The sequence below is a fragment of the Palaemon carinicauda genome, chromosome 8 (genome assembly GCF_036898095.1).
Source record: "Palaemon carinicauda isolate YSFRI2023 chromosome 8, ASM3689809v2, whole genome shotgun sequence".
Classification (NCBI taxonomy): domain Eukaryota; kingdom Metazoa; phylum Arthropoda; class Malacostraca; order Decapoda; family Palaemonidae; genus Palaemon; species Palaemon carinicauda.
The window spans coordinates 141370833-141388280 of NC_090732.1; the positions used below are offsets into that span (position 1 = coordinate 141370833).

Here is a 17448-nt window from a genome sequence, read left to right on the forward strand (position 1 = left end):
CAACCTAGTTTGACTTAACTCTTTATTTATTCTGATCACTTTAATTGTAACCTGTTTTATTCTCCTGTAAAGTTGAAAAAGTAACTGAGAAGAGTAGACTAACTTTGAAATGGTATACTAACTTTGGGATAGTATGGCTAGATGCATTATAAAAACTTGCTGATTTTTGTGCCACGTGCAACCTGTGATAGAAAAAGTGCCATAATGTGACAATATGGGAAAGTGATTGATGGAGAAAATGTTATTTGCATAAACAAACATAACACCCCATCGTTATTGGCTTTTTTTGGGATAAGTTTTTAAACAAATCTGGTGCAGTATTGAAATCTTATGACATATGTACAATCTGAAATTACAAGGTGCTTTGAACTTCATAAAAGTATCCTTTTAAAATCAACCTTGAAAAATTTAATTCAGATCATAATGTAAGGAGTAAATTCTGCCGTTGTGTTTTTTTTTTAATTCTAATTAAATGAATCCTGAAAGGTTGAAATGGTAACCCACCTCTAGCTCCAGACTGTAGCCTTGTACATATATAGTGTAACAATATATTTTGGAACAATAGTGTTCCTTCACCTTTACATTACTTTATGGATTAAATATGTTTATCTGATAAAAACATCAAATATGTATGCAGTGAGTACAGTATGAATATAATCTACAAGCTACTCATAGAAATTCATGAAATGTTAAAAATTATGTATAAATATTGCCGTTCATTATTCCACAACATACAACCTATTACTTCTGAATTTAAAGATGACCGTAAACAAGAATTTTAGAATTACAGTGACCCGCATCGTTTTTGGAGTGCTTCCACATTAATAATCTGATGGAGTACAATGTATTCATCAGTATTCCCTGATCTTTACTCACTTTTAAGTTCAGGCATCTATGTTGCAAGTAGATTACGTTAATTATGTACTGTATATACGAATAGCTAGGTATTTTGTCTTGCACACGATTACAGTATAATTTTTCCCCGTGGTTATTTATGTTAGGACTGTTTGAAAAACGGTAGGAAACTTATACAGTACAGTACATGTTATGTGGATTTCATAGGGTTAAATACTGATTCGGAAGAAGATATGCAATGCATTTGAGGGAACCCCCCCCCCCCTTTTCTTGTGTTGTTTTCCTCATTATACTTTATTACCTTGTCTTGTCATTGAAAATGAGATTGTCATTGTTTAGTTTTTTATCTATTTAAGTAAAGTTATGAATTAACATCACCTTTCTTATTCCTCCTACTGGGTCAGAACAACCCTTTACTTTTTCCTATTCCTAAAATCTTTTCTCTCTTATGCATGAGTAATAGTTCTTGCTTTCCTTTGTGATCATTAGGGATTCTTAAGCCCATTTGCAACTATTTCTCTACCTATTTTTCCTGTTAAGTCTCCTTTGCTGTATTGGTAAAGGTATATAAATTTATACAAATATTCATGAAGTACAATAAAAAAGTTACTGTCAGAGGTTTCCAGTTACAGTACTTTTCTTTGTATTTTCTAATTGATAACTTTCCTTATAGTCTGCACTTCTTTTCATACAGTTTTAAGTATAGATATTTGCCTTTTGATTGAAGGAACAGAATTTTAATAAAACTTAAGTTTCCTTTTTTTCCTGGAAGTTGCATAACCAATATCTACAAAATGCATGATTGTTTACGTAAACGCGAATTTTATTTTCTATCAATCTCCCATTTTTTTAGATAAAAAGAAAATAATCAATTTAGAAAATCTAATCATTCTGAAACCATTTTTTTTTCTAAAGGAAATGGCTGATAAATGTATTGGTTTTCAACTGTATGATGGATAGGCCTAAAACATCATAAGCAGTTGCTACATGGATTTCAAAATTACACATTGCTTATGTAGTAGTAAAAATGGATTTTGAGCGAAGCAAAAAATCTATTTTTGGGTGAGATAGTCATGTTGTCCTGATGGAAGGTTCCTTCAGTAGCTTCCTAGGGTGTATTTGACTACAGTGGACATTCCTAGAGAATTAAACTAAAGGTCTCCAGAATTCTAACTTCTGTCACGAATATCCCTAAAGTTGCCTTTTAGGATATCGCATAATAACAGGGGACGTATTTTTGACACGCCACATAGCTATCTGCACCCCACATAGCGTTTACGCTTCGAGGGGGAAGAAGTGGCAAGATAAGGGAGGAGCCGTTACAAAGTTCTCCTCTTCCGTTACTGTTATGTGCACTCGGATGACGTCATACCCGTCGCCATCTTGGATGGCGTAGTATCCGCCCGCCATCTTCATTCCTTTTAGCGTTCGGCCAGTACCTCCAGATACAGTAAGATAGGGAGGGAGCCTGCTAAGGTCTTTCATGGAAAGGAGGGCGGGTCCATCAGGATGACGTGGCTATCTCACCCAAAAATAGATTTTTTGCTTCGCTCAAAATCCGTTTTTTAGGCTCAGGCCATGTCGTCCTGATGGAAGTTTACCAGAGCATTAATGTACTGTGGATTTCCCAGTTGTGCCTTCGACTTCCAGACAATATTTCCTTGGTCTTTAGGACCTAAGAGACCTATGATAACACCGTTATAGTCATATCCGCTTAACATGTAGAATGTTAGTGCTTCCTGCCCCCTACAGGGAAGAGTCAAACCAGACTCTGGAAAAGTCTCGAAGTTTCATGTTATACTGAACCAACCCAGCAGTCAAAGGGGACATGCAGGTCTCATTGCATGTCGGTAACCCGAGTTTGTATCAAGTGTCGGAACAGTTGCATTTCGCTGGAGAGGTTTGCGTAAGCGTAGGAACATAGGTAGCATTATTGTTTAACACGTCATGCAGAAGGGTAGAAAATACTCTCATAGGCTTTATTATGATGTTTTAGGGCGAAATAAGATGCATAAAACCATTACCCATTTATATAAAATAAATGAGGATGAGCGTACATGTAAATGATGTAAAATTTGAGCATACATGTAAATAATGTAAATTTATAATTGAAAATCAATTAGATAACATAGGCACATTAACATAAACAGAAATATTTGTAGTACCTGAAAAGGAAAACTTGCCACATACTTCAATTTCCGTATGGAATTGTAATGTCTTTTTGAGAATGTCTCAATATAAACTCGTGTAAAAAACTCGCGGCACTAGTGCTCAGTCTGTTATATCATCTTAGTATATTAGAACAGTCCGTATCGTCATCATGATGACAATCACTACTATGTTGTGCACTAGGGCCAACATATACACCCATAGAATTTCAAGTCCCATAAAATTCACTGTTCCTCGCAGCACTAAGCGGCAGGTTTTAGAACACTACCTGCCGCCACCACGTATCGCTTGACTTCTTGCACTTGCTTCGCGTAGTGCTTAAAGAACACCCTGGATGACTTCCATCCAGTAAATAAGCGAAGACTCTCGAAGTCCATTAGTTGGAAAAAGTTCAGGGAAGAGGCGACCTACCTAGGATCATGACCTGCGGGTGTACTGTCAGGATCCGCTCTGCGAATAAAGTAGGTGATCTTTGCCCGTAGTTGTTTAAGTGACAGGTTTAACCCCGATGTTTCTCCTTTGAAGAGTTGTCCTCCCCCGAAGTCTGAAGTTCTGCGAAGATAGACCTTTAGACTCTCCACTGGACACAGAGACATCTTCCTTCAGAGATCAGATTCTCCAGGGACCCCATCTTTTTGAGGGTAACTCGTTCTTGGCGAGAAACGTTGGGTCAAGAAAGAAGGTGAGCTCGCCCGTGTCAGCGAACCGGATGTGGCCCTCTTCCCTAGATAATGCCACAATTTCACTAACTCTAGCCCCCGAGGCTAAAGCAAACAAGAAAATAACTTTCTGGGTCAAATCTTTCAGAGGGCAAGTCTCATTGTCCAAGCCTGAGGCAAAATGTAGCACTTTGTCAAGAGACCATGAAATGGGTCTCGGAAGGGCCGCTGGTCTAAGTTTAGCACAGGCCTTCGGCACCTTATTGAAGGTTTCGTTAGACAAATCTATTTGGAAGGTATATAGCTAGGGTCTTGTCAGGGCAGATTTACTCATAGAAATCATGTAGGCTGCTAAACCTTGTTCATGAAGGTGGATAAAGAAAGACAGGCAGAAATCCATCGAGATTTCCTTCGGATTCTTTGCCTTCTGGTAGATTTTGACTTATATTCCTCCAAGAAGTCTAGGCTTTTCTTCGAGATTCCAAACCTTTCCTTTACGGCAAGGGAGAGAAAATCATGAGATGAAGGGCTTTGGTTTTCTGTGATGAAGCGAAGACAGTCAACTTCTGAACTTGTTGAGACAGAACTGGTTCCGGCAGTGGAATCAGCTTCGGTTGTAATTCCAGAATCAGGGGGAACCAGCTGCTCCGGGGCCACTTGGGAGCCACTAGGGCGTCCGTTCCTTGAAAGGATCTCATCTTGGTGAGGACCTTGAGCAGAAGGTTGGGCGGAGGGAACAGGTAAATCCTGGTCCATCTGTTCCAGTCCAAGGACATGGCGTCCACTGCTTCCACACGAGGGTCCTTTTACGGGGCCACGTATCGAGGAAGTTTCTTGTTGTCGCTCATTGCGAAGAGGTCGATCTGCAGTTCCGGGACTTGTCGTAAGATGAAGGAGAATGATTCTGCGTCTAGGGACCATTCTGACTCTATCAGAGCTATCTTTGATAGAGCGCCCGCTGTCACATTGCGGAACCCTTGAAGGTGAACTGCTGATAAGTGCCATCTCCTCTTCTCCGCTAGGCGGAGGATGGCTAGTATCACTTGGTTGAGTTGAGGCAATCGTGAGCCTTGACGATTCAGACATCTGACCACTACATCGCTGTCCAAAGTCAGTCACACGTGGGCTGAGGGACGAGGAGACAATCTCTCCAGTGCAAGGAAGACTGCCATGGCCTCTAAGATGTTGATGTGAAACGTCTTGAACAGGGAGGACCAAGTTCCTTGAGTCTTGCGTTGATGGGAGTGACCCCCCCATCCTTCCAGCGATGCGTCCGTGTGGATGGTAACTGAGGGTGGAGGCAGTTGTAAAGGCATTGACCTCTTGAACTTGCTGGCCTCCGACCATGGCTTGAGGAATGATCGAAGCCGAGACGGGAGTGGTCTTCTGAGATCTCTTCGAGCGTTTGATGCGTATCTTCTCCAGACTCCTGATGCATCTTTTAGCTGTGCTTTCAGCACTGGGTCTGTCACTGAAGCGAACTGGAGGGAGCTGAGCACAGGGTCCTGTTGACGTCTTGAAATCCATTTGGATTTGAGGAGTCTCTTGACAGACCTCGCTATTTCCCTCCTCTTCTTTAACGGAATGGAGAGACGGTGTGACTGTAGGTCCCAATGTATGCCTAGCCATTGGAACATCTGAACCGGAGATAGTCGAGACTTTCTGGTGTTGATCTTGAATCCTAGATGTTCCAGGAATTGGATCACTTTCTTGGATGCTTGCAGGCATTCCGTTTCTGATGCTGCCCACACCAGCCAATCGTCCAGGTAGGCCATTACCTGGACGCCCTGTAGGCGAAGTTGTTGAACGATAGTCTCTGCAAGCTTCGTAAAGACCCTTGGGGCTATGTTGAGCCCGAAGGGCATGGCTCTGAAAGTGTACTTTCTTTTTTGAAGCCTGAATCCTAGGTAGGGGGAGATCTGGCGATTCATCAGGATGTGCCAATAGGCGTCCGCCATGTCTATGGAGACTGTGTTTGCCTTTCTCGGCAATAGGGCCCTTATGTGCTGAAGGGATACCATCTTGAACTTGTTGCTCTCGATGAACTTGTTGAGAGGGGACAAGTCCAGGATGACTCTGAGTTTGTCGGAGTCTTTCTTGGGAACATAGAACAGTCTTCCCTGAAATTTGATGGACTTTGCTCTCTTGATCACACTCTTGTTCAAGAGTTCTTGGGAATATTCTTCCAGAATGGGGGTGGAGTATTGGATGAATTGTGGAAATGTTGGTGGTGATGTCTTCCAGCTCCAGCCTAGTCCAGACGATGCTGTGGGCCCAGGGATTGAAGGTCCAACGATCCTGGAAGAGACGGAGTCTTCCTCCTAACGGAAGCAAATCATTGCTTCTTGTTTCCGGAGGACTTGCCTCCTCGACCACTTGCCCCCCCCCCTCTACCTCCTCTCCCTCTGGAGGGACGTCTATAGGAGTCTCTTCCTGAGCCTCTGCCCCTCACACGAAAGGTAGTAGACTGCCTCTCGTAAGCGGGAGTAAAGGCTGGTGACTGAGTCATCACTTGCTGGGGTACCAGTTGGAAGTTGGGTTGGGCCTGCGCCACTAGCTGTGGCGTTGCGGTCACGGGAAGTTGTCGCTTTGCTGGGCGAGGTGGCAGCCTTAGTCTTTTGGAAGTCGTCTTAGGCTGGGGATCCTCATCCGGAGAAGACTTTCTCTTTGCCGACATGCCCCACTTCTGGAGAAGGTTCCTATTCTCCGTGGCGGCCTTGTCGACGATCTCCTTGACCAAATCAGAGGGGAAGAGATCCTTTCCCCATATGTTGGAAGAAATCAACTTCCTAGGTTCGTGCTTGACAGTCGCAGACGCGAACATGAACTCCCTGCACGCCCGTCGTGCCCTGACAAAGCTATAAACGTCATTCGTCAGAGTTGCCAAGTGAGTCTTGACTAGGACCATAAACATGTCCGGGGTCTTCTGTTCCCCGGCCATTGTCTCCATGGACACCTGGAGAGAGAGAGAAGCAGCCAGTCTCTCCTTTGTATCCTGTTCTCTACGGAGTAGAAAATCGGATAGCTTGGGGAGGTTCTCGCTGAACTGGCGTCCAGCGATGTCAGCCTCCAACTTCCCGACTGAGAAGGTCAACTGGATGTCCTTCCAGTCTTTATCGTCAGGTGGCAGAGCTAGGGAGAGGGGCCTACACTTCTCGAGGGTAGGGCAAGGCTTCCCCGCTTCCACTGCCTTGAAGGATTTTTCCGCGAAGAGAAAAACCATGGTATTGAGAGCAAGAAGATCGCCATCATGGCCTGAATGACAGCCATGGTATCGTCCGACTTCGTAGGTAGGGAAGTGGACGAAGTAGAAGGTACCGGTTCCGGGGCAGGAGTCGACGGCACTGAGAGGGATGCCACATCCTCCTCTTCCGACTTTGGAGCCACAGTAGACTCCTCTTCTTGGCCATCCGCCAAAAGGTCCTTCTCGGTGTCCTCTGACACCTCCGACATCATGTCATCTTCAATGTGGATGTCTTTCATTGCATCCGAGACATCCGAATCGATCGTCAGCTGGATGCATGGGATCTCAGGGTGAGGTTGAGGGATTACGACATCCGCAGATGCCCTAGGGAAAAGCATGGCTCTCATGCGCTCGCTGGGAAGATAAGGCCCCGTGGCGTTCTTCTGGAAACCACGCACCCACTTGCGTAGTTTCTCCCGAGCGTTATCCCTTGACTCCGCAGACTGGGAAGACTTAAACCCCTCACGTAGCAGGCCCTTGCACGTGGTGCACGCCTGTGGGTCCCAGTACTTGAGAGACCCCTTGGTAATGGAGCAATGGGAGTGCATCCGGCACCCCAGATGTCCATAGAAGTCCCTGCAACGTATGCTGCAAAACGCACTCTCACACTGGACGTACTCCTCCTGTATAGAGAGGAAAAGAATATGAGTATATTGGAGTCTATCACAGTAGACTTAAAATCATGTTAATTATTATAATATTAAATCCTTTCTTAGTGTAAGCTTAAGATAGGTAAGCTGGAAAAGAATTAGGAAAGACACATACTTGTGAATCCCGCCCAGCCAATTGCTGTGACCTTTCTCATTATTAATCCTAGGCCTTCTTGCCTAGGCGGAAGCCGAGGTGAGGGGAGAAGTTCCGTGCTACTGGGACATGATAATAGGCGTCTGTAAGACCGATAGAGGTGGTGACGGCCCCACGGGGAAGTAAGGTCCGCACCTGCGAGACAGTCAGCATACGGAACTTGTCGCAAAGAATGTAAGAATTCAGTTTTGACAAATCCAGGACTACTCTCAACGCCGACGAATTCCTCTTGGGGACTGTGAACAGGCACCCTTGAAATTTCAGTGACCGTACTCTCTTTATTGCTTTCTTCTTGAGTAATTCTGTGGTGTATTCCTCCAAGATTGGAGTTGGTTTCTGGAAGAAGGTCACTGCTGGAGGTGGAGATCCTTGTGACCATTTCCAACCTAGGCCTTCCGAGACTATGCTGTGGGCCCAAGGACTGAAGGTCCATTGGTCCCGGAAGTGATATAGTCTCCCTCCTACCTGATTCCCTTCATTGAGAGGGGGTGAATTTAGATCCACGTCCTCCACGAGGACCCCTGGTTCTTCGTCCGCCTCGGTGGCGGAACTGACCTCTACCCCTATTGCCGCCTCTAGAGTATCCTCGAAAGGTACTAGAGGTTTCATAAGTTGGATTGAAGGCTGGGGAGGGCACCCTAGGAGCCATGGGGGTAGGTTGGGTACCTTGGGGAGCAGGAAGGTATACAATCTGCGGTGGAGGAGCTGTTTGCGGAGAGGCCATCTTAGAGGTAGAAGGAGTTGACGAGTGAGGGCCTTGGAATTGATGGAACTGTCCACGGTTGGTCTTGTACGGGGTGAAGCGTTGTTTCTTTTTGAAGAAAGACTGCTTCCCTGATTCTTCCTTTCTTTTGGTCGAAAGACCCCATCTCACTTGCAAGTTCTGGTTAGCCCGTGCTGCATCTTGTAGGACTTTGTCTACTTCCCCCTGTGGAAACAGAGTTTTGTCCCAACAGGAGGAGGCTATGAGTCTATTCGGGTCATGCCTAATGGAAGCCTCACCCAGAACATGCTTCCTGCAGTATATCTGAGATGTCCAGAAATCGTGCAGGTCGACCTGGAACATCAGGAGGAGTTTCTTAGCGAACACCCGGAATAGAGTCTCATCTGGGTATAGGGAGACTAACATCTCTGTCGAGACCATGGAATGAAGAGATCTAGCGAGTCTGTTTCTAGCGTCAAACTCTGACTTGAGAAGGTGATCTAGTAACTTGGGGAGCTTCTCAGAGAAGAGAGATGAGGTGCAGTCCGGGTCGAACTTTCCCACCATAAAGGTAGCGGAGGCATCATTCCAAAGGGCGGAGGCGACCGGAAGAAGCATTGAGGTGGGGTCCGTCTCCTTAAGGACAGGCATAGGGGAGCCTTCCTTGGCCGATTGGATCGTCAACTCGGCCACTTTATCAGTAAGAGGAGACGGGACGGATTGAGGAGTGGTAAAAATCGTATATGAACCCTTATGGGGGGTCAGTTTGGAGTTGATGCAACCCCATTCAGCAAGAGTCTGAGCCCAGAAAGCTTGGTCTTGCTCCTTAGGAAAGATTACAGTCTCTTTAGGGACTTTATCCATCCTAACAAGGGCATGTTCCTTCAGCCGGACGAAACCATTGAAGGGGAACTGAAGCCCCGCAGGGTAAAACTCAAGATCATCTAGAGGGCGGGTCCCTAAGCCCCCTAGTGTTAATGCACCATCTATGTAGGGTGCATGTTTAGCAAACCTCCATGGGTTGTTCTTTTCGAAAGGAGGGAACTTAGAGGAGTCTGAGGCTACTGGAGGCGCCGCGTGATTTCCCACACGGAGGAGATTGGCCACCATGTCCTTCAGCTCCGTTATTACCCCAGATTGTTGTAGCATCTGAGTATGAACTATCTCCTTTATCATCTCTGTCAACGGGGGTTCCGAGGAACTACCCACCGACGAAGCCTTGGCTTTAGCGGACTTGCCTTTCTTGGAAGGTTGAGAAGGTTTTGATCCCATAGGGATGTCAGGAGTAGTGGAAGGTCCTGGGACCGGAGACATAGATGGCGAAGCTGAAGTATGAGACTTTGGTTTGTAGTTGCGTAGGGGCTTTACCTTGGGTCGTACAGAGAGAGAGGGATCCAAGGTAGAAGCCTGGGGCTTATTGAAGCCGAGGAAAGAAGAGGCAGGAGAAAGAGAAGACGAGAGAAAAGGGTCTGCCAACTCAGCACCACTTACCTGCTCGTCCATGGGCTCAACATTGAAATTCATGGCAGAGACGTCTCCTGATAGTTGGTTATCGTCCTGAGGGTTAGTCGCCCTGATGGCTTCAATTTTAGGAGTAGCCAAGGTTGAGGGAACCGCAGCTGAGGAGGAGCCCGGAAAGAGACAGGAGGCCATGTCATCGTCGAGGTGGTAGGGAGATCCGGAGGGAGCGTTACGCCCAAAGCCCGAAACCCAAGATCGGAGGCTCGTTCTTGCGGTCCAGAGGGCATCCTCGTCGGCCTGAAGGTGGTGAGAATATTAAAGAGATTGAAGGAGAAAATACTCTGAAAGGTAAATAGTTTCAGTATCACAATGTAACAAATTAAATTCATCGAAAATATGTTATAACCTTAAAAATACTATTGAAAATACTCACATCGTCATTCCACAGGATGGACGAAAGGTCATAGCACAATGTGCATGCCTCTGGGAACCACACCATGTAAGGGGATTGGCCCGGTTCACGGACGAAGGGGATGGCACAGTGAGCGTGAGACCGGCCTACCGGATCACTAAATGAGGCGGAGCAGCCCTTGGCAGCACAGCGAACTTTCTGTAATAAAAAAAGGAGACATAAGTGTGGATGCTCTCGGAAACTCTGATATAACAAGGTAAGTTATAGAGTCTGAGAATAATTGTGATCTAAGGTTCGTACACAAGAGAGCCGGAGCTCCGTTGTAATTACTATAATTATAAAAGAAAACACATCTCGCAGTGTGACGGAGTAAGTGAGCCTGAGCTCTTAGTAATTACATGAGAATAGTGACTAGTGATTGGGAGATCTCCGGGGATGCCGGAGATCCGATGGTAGGTCCTTGAAAGAATAAATACCCATATATATTATATCTAAAAAAGTAGCATGATCTACGAAAGAACTCTGAAGGAGAACTCCCGGAGGGATGAAGAATAAGTCGTGTGGGGAGGGCCGAAGCCGGAGTCCAAGTGCAAGGGACCGCCAAGGGGACGAAACCCTGCCGGAGGAGTGCACAAGAATAACAGAAAGGTACGTGTTCCCGGCTCATGGCATGGAACTCATGGCGGAGTGGGATAGGGGTTCAGACCCAGCTCCCAAGGCTGTAGCGGGGAAAGGATGGAACAAGGGGGTGGGGGAACTAATGGTGGCTCTGGGCCAGCCAAATAACCAATACAATAGACTCACACACGACAGGACCTATTTAGGGAACACTAGCGACAAATAAATTAAAAGTAACCATAGGAAAACAGTAAATAATAAAATTAATGCGTAATTCCCGCAAGGGGAGAGAGAGAGAGAGAGAGGGAGAACCCGTGATTGTATGAACAGAAAACGGGAACTCCAGCCTCTCGTACTATGGATAACTAAAATAAATGGGAGAGAGAGAGAGGGAGACACGTAACTGGATGAACAGGAAACGGGAACTCCAGTCTCTCTCTCTCGTGGTTACTACGGCAAAAACTAAAACGAACCTTAAATAAATACACATAATAGTCCATGATCAAAACAAAACATAAATAGTAAGGAACGAAGAATAGCGAAACGAGAACACAAAAGAGTGAAACAGGCGAAAATATAATAGCGCCAAAAGGTAAAAACTCAACTATAATAAAGCCCCGAACACTATTCTTCATTCAACTAGAATATGGACTCGTAAGTGATAAAAAGTACCAAGATTAATAAAATATGGTTCAAAATATAAAAACATATGGCACACAGCCAGGAGTATAAAAAGATAATGAACCTAAGTGACAAAAGTACCAAACGGGCATAACAAGATAACAGACGTAATAACGTAAACACTAACAATGGCTGCCAACGCTGTGGAAGGCAAAAAGCCGGTCGCACTAAAAACACTAAAAAGAATTAAGTTAATACTAGCCCGGTACTAAAAAATCTGTCAAAAACAATCTATGGTACTTAACATTGGTGCAGGAGCAAGAAGAGCTTCGGCCATGATGAAAAACTTCACGAAACAGTGAAAAACCAAGCAGCACAAAAATGAAGAATACGGCGCTTACGAAGTCCAACAGAAGGATGAAGTACAGATGTCGCTAGTGTCGGGCGTCTGTAGAGTGGCTCAGGTAAGGTAGCTAGGGCCTCTGTTACGGCCCTTCTCTTTGATGAAGGAATTATCTAAATGGAAGACAGCCTGTGAATAGTGGTTTTCACACGTCCCTGCTTTATACACGACGCCCACTGGGTGCTCGCGCGAGGGTAGTAACCTCTGCATTCCATACTTTTAACTTTCTCTGGTATATTTGGAAGTATAGTATTTATATCAGAAAAGTGTAAAGAAGGACCCTTTTCACCGGGCGTCACAGGTCGACCCAGAAATATATACTATAGTTTTCTGTCTGAGGTATATAGCAATACTACAGATGTACTATTTTATATTCCCATACAATAGACATTGCCGGCATGCCTTCGGCAAGGATAGTACTCAGGATAGCTCAACTGGCACAGAAACTCAAGTGTTTAAATAGGTAGCAGCCCGCCGGCACGTCGCCGGCAGTAGGCCCGCCGCCCTGGCCATCATTCAATGTGGCTGGGTAGTGGACTAGCCTCCTGTGGCGCCGGCGGTCTGCCGAATTTCTGGCGACCCTTCGAACTGCCGGCAGTATATCGGCAGTCGGTAGGCTACCGGCTGAAGGCACACCAGCCCAGCCATCATACAATGTGACTGAGTAGTGGCCTAGGCGTACACTGCCGGCTGCCGCCGGAAGAGTCAACAGTAACAGTGAGCTAATGGCTGGCAGACCACCAACCCTACCTGCCTTCTGCCGGCAGGGCTGGTGGCCGGCCGGCAGTCGACTAGCCCATAGAGAGAGAGAAAGCAATTAGTGACGGGAGTTGCCGCCACCCCGACTATGCCTTCCTCTGGAAGGAGGGTTCAAATGGAAGGGGAGAGCATGTTAGTGATCAGGCTTCCATCCATCCGCAGCCATGCCGGTAACAGACGGACAGAGGCAGCGGATGGCAGTCCAAGGGAGGACTGAAGAACACTCTAAAGTCACGAGGGGGGTCTCTGCCGGCAGTTAGGCTCGCCATAACAGCAATCCCGTAGCGAGATATGCAAGAGGGAAGCTGAACGGTTAGACCCAACAGGCGAAAGACCAGGCTGGCCCTACAACCCGCCGGCACTAGGTGGGATTGTAGGACAGCGGACAGGGGTGTGATGGCTAGGCCATCACCAAAGGACAGAGAGAGGTAGGGGAAAAGGGTCCTGGGAGGAGAGGGTGAAGAGCTGGTGTAAGCCGTCCTCGTTAGACAACAAGGGAACTCTGTATCAGTACTGTCATCCTAGGTATAGGGAGAGTACATTCTCCAGCCAGGGAGGGCTAGTGTAGTAAAGGGACTGGCATCATCAAGCCATCCTAAACTATAAGAAACAGAATCCCCATGCTTGCCTAAACTAGGCCAAAGGATATTCATATCCTTCAGCCCCACATTCTCCAAACAAAGGACTAGTCGCTAGATTACAGGGCAAAGGGGATCTCAGACCCCTTCAAGTGCAGTCTATGGGGGCAAGGCCCCCTATGCCTATCAACCATGTCCAATAGGAGAATACATTCATCCTATGGGGGAGCTGGAGGCACACGACAGGTACTCTGAGGTTCTGACCCAAACTCAAACTCATCAGCCATGGATTGGAAAGGGCCAGAAACACCCTAGCCTAACCTTACCCGAATGACAATTCAGGGCAGGAACGGCTAGGATTGTAACCGTGGGTTACCCGCAGAGGGAGGAAGAGATTACCTTATACATAAAGGTAACCGGGGATATGTGTGAAAGTATACTAAAGCCACTAGGCTACTAGCCTAGTGGCATAGAGATCGACTACCTGATTCATCGAAACTTTTGGTATACGATAATGGGAGAGGAAATCATATGCAATCCAAATATCTTATGTATATAATTTGCCTAATATCTTCATTTAGATTAAATAACACCAGGAACACTTATTATATCATGCATGAAAGTAACCTAAGGCATTTAGGCTAGGGAGCCTAGGAACAGTAATTCGGCTATGCATACGCCGAAACTAAGGAGTACTAACGGCATAATATAACTAATTCCTAGCAATGAAGACTAAATAGCTAATAAGATAGAAGCTATAAAACCGGAAAGGTCATTCTGGCTAACTAAATAAAGCATGCGTTGTGAACGACAGCGCCGAGGCGCCTCCAGTCTAGGCAAGAGCTCTGCCACAAAAGCAAATCCCTAATTATTTCGAGAAAAACTTTACTTTACTGATAGAGCTGCATTTATACGATATAAGAGGTGAGTACTCAACTTTCCAGAGGTAGAAGAAGCTGAAGATTGCAACATGATATCCGATATTGCGGAAGAACTGGGAAAAAACACCTGGTTGGGACGCTACAGCGAAAGGAATGAAGATGGCGGGCGGATACTACGTCATCCAAGATGGCGACGGGTATGACGTCATCCAAGTGCACATAACAGTAACGGAGGAGGAGAACTTTGTAACGGCTCCTCCCTTATCTTGCCACTTCTTCCCCCTCGAAGCGTAAACACTATGTGGGGTGCAGATAGCTATGTGGCGTGTCAAGAATACGTCCCCTGTTAATATGCGATATCCTAAAAGGCAACTTTAGGGATATTCGCGCCAGAAGATAGAATTCTGGAGACCTTTAGTTTAATTCTCTGGGAATATCCACTGTAGTCAAATATACCCTAGGAAGCTACTGAAGGAGCCTTCCATCAGGACGACATGTCCTGAGCCCAAAAAGTATTTTTTAACCATCGACCTAGTTCTGTCATGACATATAAATATATAGGCTTTGCAGTCAAAACAAGTGCTAGTCAAATTACTTAACGGACAGTTTCTCACATTCAAACAATACCTTGCCTTCCATATAATACCAGGGGCTTTCTTTTAAGCCATATTAGCTCTTACAAGAATACACACCACTTTAGTTCTATGAACTTCCCCTGATATTCATATTGCTTCTTCTCCAAACACATCCCATATTTTGTTTTCAACAGACACATTCCTTGAGCAAAGCAACAATATACCTCTGCGGTTATCAACAAGAAGCGAAACGTCAGGGGGACCTATGTTATTAATTTTTCTATCAGTTTGGTAATCATAAGTTATATCCCATTCCCTGCTGTGATAAGTTTCAAGTATTCATTCTCTGGATTAGTTAGCTTTACTGTACAAGGATAGTACTGTGTTTTATTTAACAATTGTGAGGAGTGCATTTGGTCACTGTTCCTCTCAAGGAAAGTATGTTTCAAGTTCAAGTGCTTGGAACTTACTTTTAGTTGAAGGGAAAATCCAGAGAAGACTAGGCTAGTTATTTATAGCTGAGTTGATAACGACATGCCAAGCCAGACTCTTTCTTTGATATACACTTAACCAGCCTAGTTTTGTTTGTGGTGAGCCTTAAAATCTCTTAACTTATTTAGATTCCTTTGCTAATTTCAAAAGGTCATCGAGTCTTTAATTGTAGGCAGTCTAACTTACCTGCCCGGTTGCTTATCCTAACCTGGTCCAGTAGTAATAGTGTTTCATTCAGTAAGGGATCTGGATGTTAACCAAGTCTTACTGAGTAAAAAAAAACCCTTGATTTCTTCAATTACTTTAGATTATTCTGCTGCTGAAACTTTGCAATCCAGCATTCCTAGTCACTCTTTTAAACATAAAGATTTTGAGGCAGAAGGTTGAGTTGGTAGTTGGGATCCTTATATCCCTCCTCTCTGTAAAGTAAGTGCTCCTAAGCAACCACATTTTTTATTTGTAGATTGCATTTCATATCAAATAATTCTCTTAGCTGTTTAATGTTGTTGGTAATGTTTCAGCTAAGGCTGATTGGTTGCATCATTTGCTTACATGCTCAGCCACAAGGTCATCGTAAAATGTTAACATTATTGTTTTTATTACTGTAATGAGTCTTACCATGCAGAAGACCTAAGTTAATAGAAAGTTATTTCTATTCAGAGAAGAAATATAGTTAAGATAAATAATAAGAGGAGTTAGATTACAAGATAAATACATTGCAATTATACAAAAGGTGCCATTGCAAAGGCTATGCCTCTCATCCATGAACCTCGGCTAATTTACAGCAGGTTACTGGGACAGTTGTAAATAACAGTTCTGAGGAATATCCAGAATGTATTGAAACATGTACCTTTGAAAATCTTATTGCTTAAACTCCATAATAAGTTGTTCACAGTAAGTTCTGATGCTTCTTTGTACTCAAACTAATCAGGAGCAGCTGCTTCCAAGACTATATGTACTTCTTAATTTCCCCTTTTTGTTGTGGGTAGTCGTTAAATTGTCATCACAATTACTCAGAATGGCTGGTAATTCTGGTCTCATTTAGTCTTTAAGCCTTTTATACCTCAAAGATGTTTTGGCTTGTTACTCAATGTTGTTCTAGATTTCAATGGCAATTTCCTGCTTCGAGGCCATCATTACAGTAATGCTAATAAACAAAAACTGTTAAATGAAAGGTTTACAAGCCGGTTTACTAACGTATTGTTGTTTTTGGTAATAATGTAGTAAGTTTTACTAGTGTTATAGATGGCCTACTTTTAGCAAAGAAGCTTAGGCTACTTGCTTATAGGAGGAATGGTGATTGTCACTCCAGCCATTGTCTTTTCAACAGCCTAACAAGTCTAGTTTTTGTTAGTCAAATTTAGAATCTAATGTAATTAAGGAGTTTTTACAAAGGAAAAACTAATTTTTATGAAGGGGCTGTGTGGTCTCCAAGGACTTACCCATTTAGAACAGGGAATCCAATACAACCTGATTACCATAGAAATATTATTCCCCCTGAGTATAGGGGAGACCTGCAAGTTCAGGCATATTAGAACTTCCCACAGCACTTCCAAATCTGCATGTTGTCTGTGACACGTGACGTTACACAGGGCGTGTTAGAAAAGAACCATCGTTCCAGTTCTCGCCCATGTACCTACGTTATCAACAGGCTCCTAACCTCCTTTGTCGATTGAGCCGGATTGAGTGCACTCCAACCGCCTGGATGAGGCAAGGAAGGCAGGAGGTTTTTCGGAAACCACAGAGCACCTCTCCAAAAATAAGTATTTTGTACAACAAAACTCCTTTTTGGGGGTTGAAGTGTTGTATGGTCTCCAAGGACTAAGTACTGAGTATTAGTCAGTAGACTTGTGTCCAATAAGGTACAACCAAGCACAACCTGTGACCCACATGCATCATCCAAGGGTAAGAAGAAAAACTAACCAGTCTGATTCTTACCTCGCAAAGATGATTGAAGATTGCTGGCTCTCTGCCTCTCCCATTACATAGCTTCTTCTGAAAAACCCGGCTGATTTGTCATTTGTCGCGGGCTGCCTTGCATTGGTCGCAAATGCGCTGAGTACCACGCATGAATGGTGTACTGCTTGTATTTATTTCAAGTAGTGTTTAATAAACACTCAATGCCCAAACCATCCCATAAAACTTTGGATGTCCTAAAATTGCATGTTTTTGAAAAATGATAGGGAATGGGCGGAGTTTCCTCTCTTCAAAGGA

The 17448-nt window shown here is 44.6% G+C and overlaps 1 protein-coding gene across 4 annotated transcripts in view; it reads left to right on the forward strand.

Moving 5' to 3' along the window:
- Rilpl (Rab interacting lysosomal protein like) overlaps positions 1–17448 on the forward strand; it is a 474364-nt gene that overhangs the window by 441395 nt on the left and 15521 nt on the right. The window lies entirely within an intron of this gene.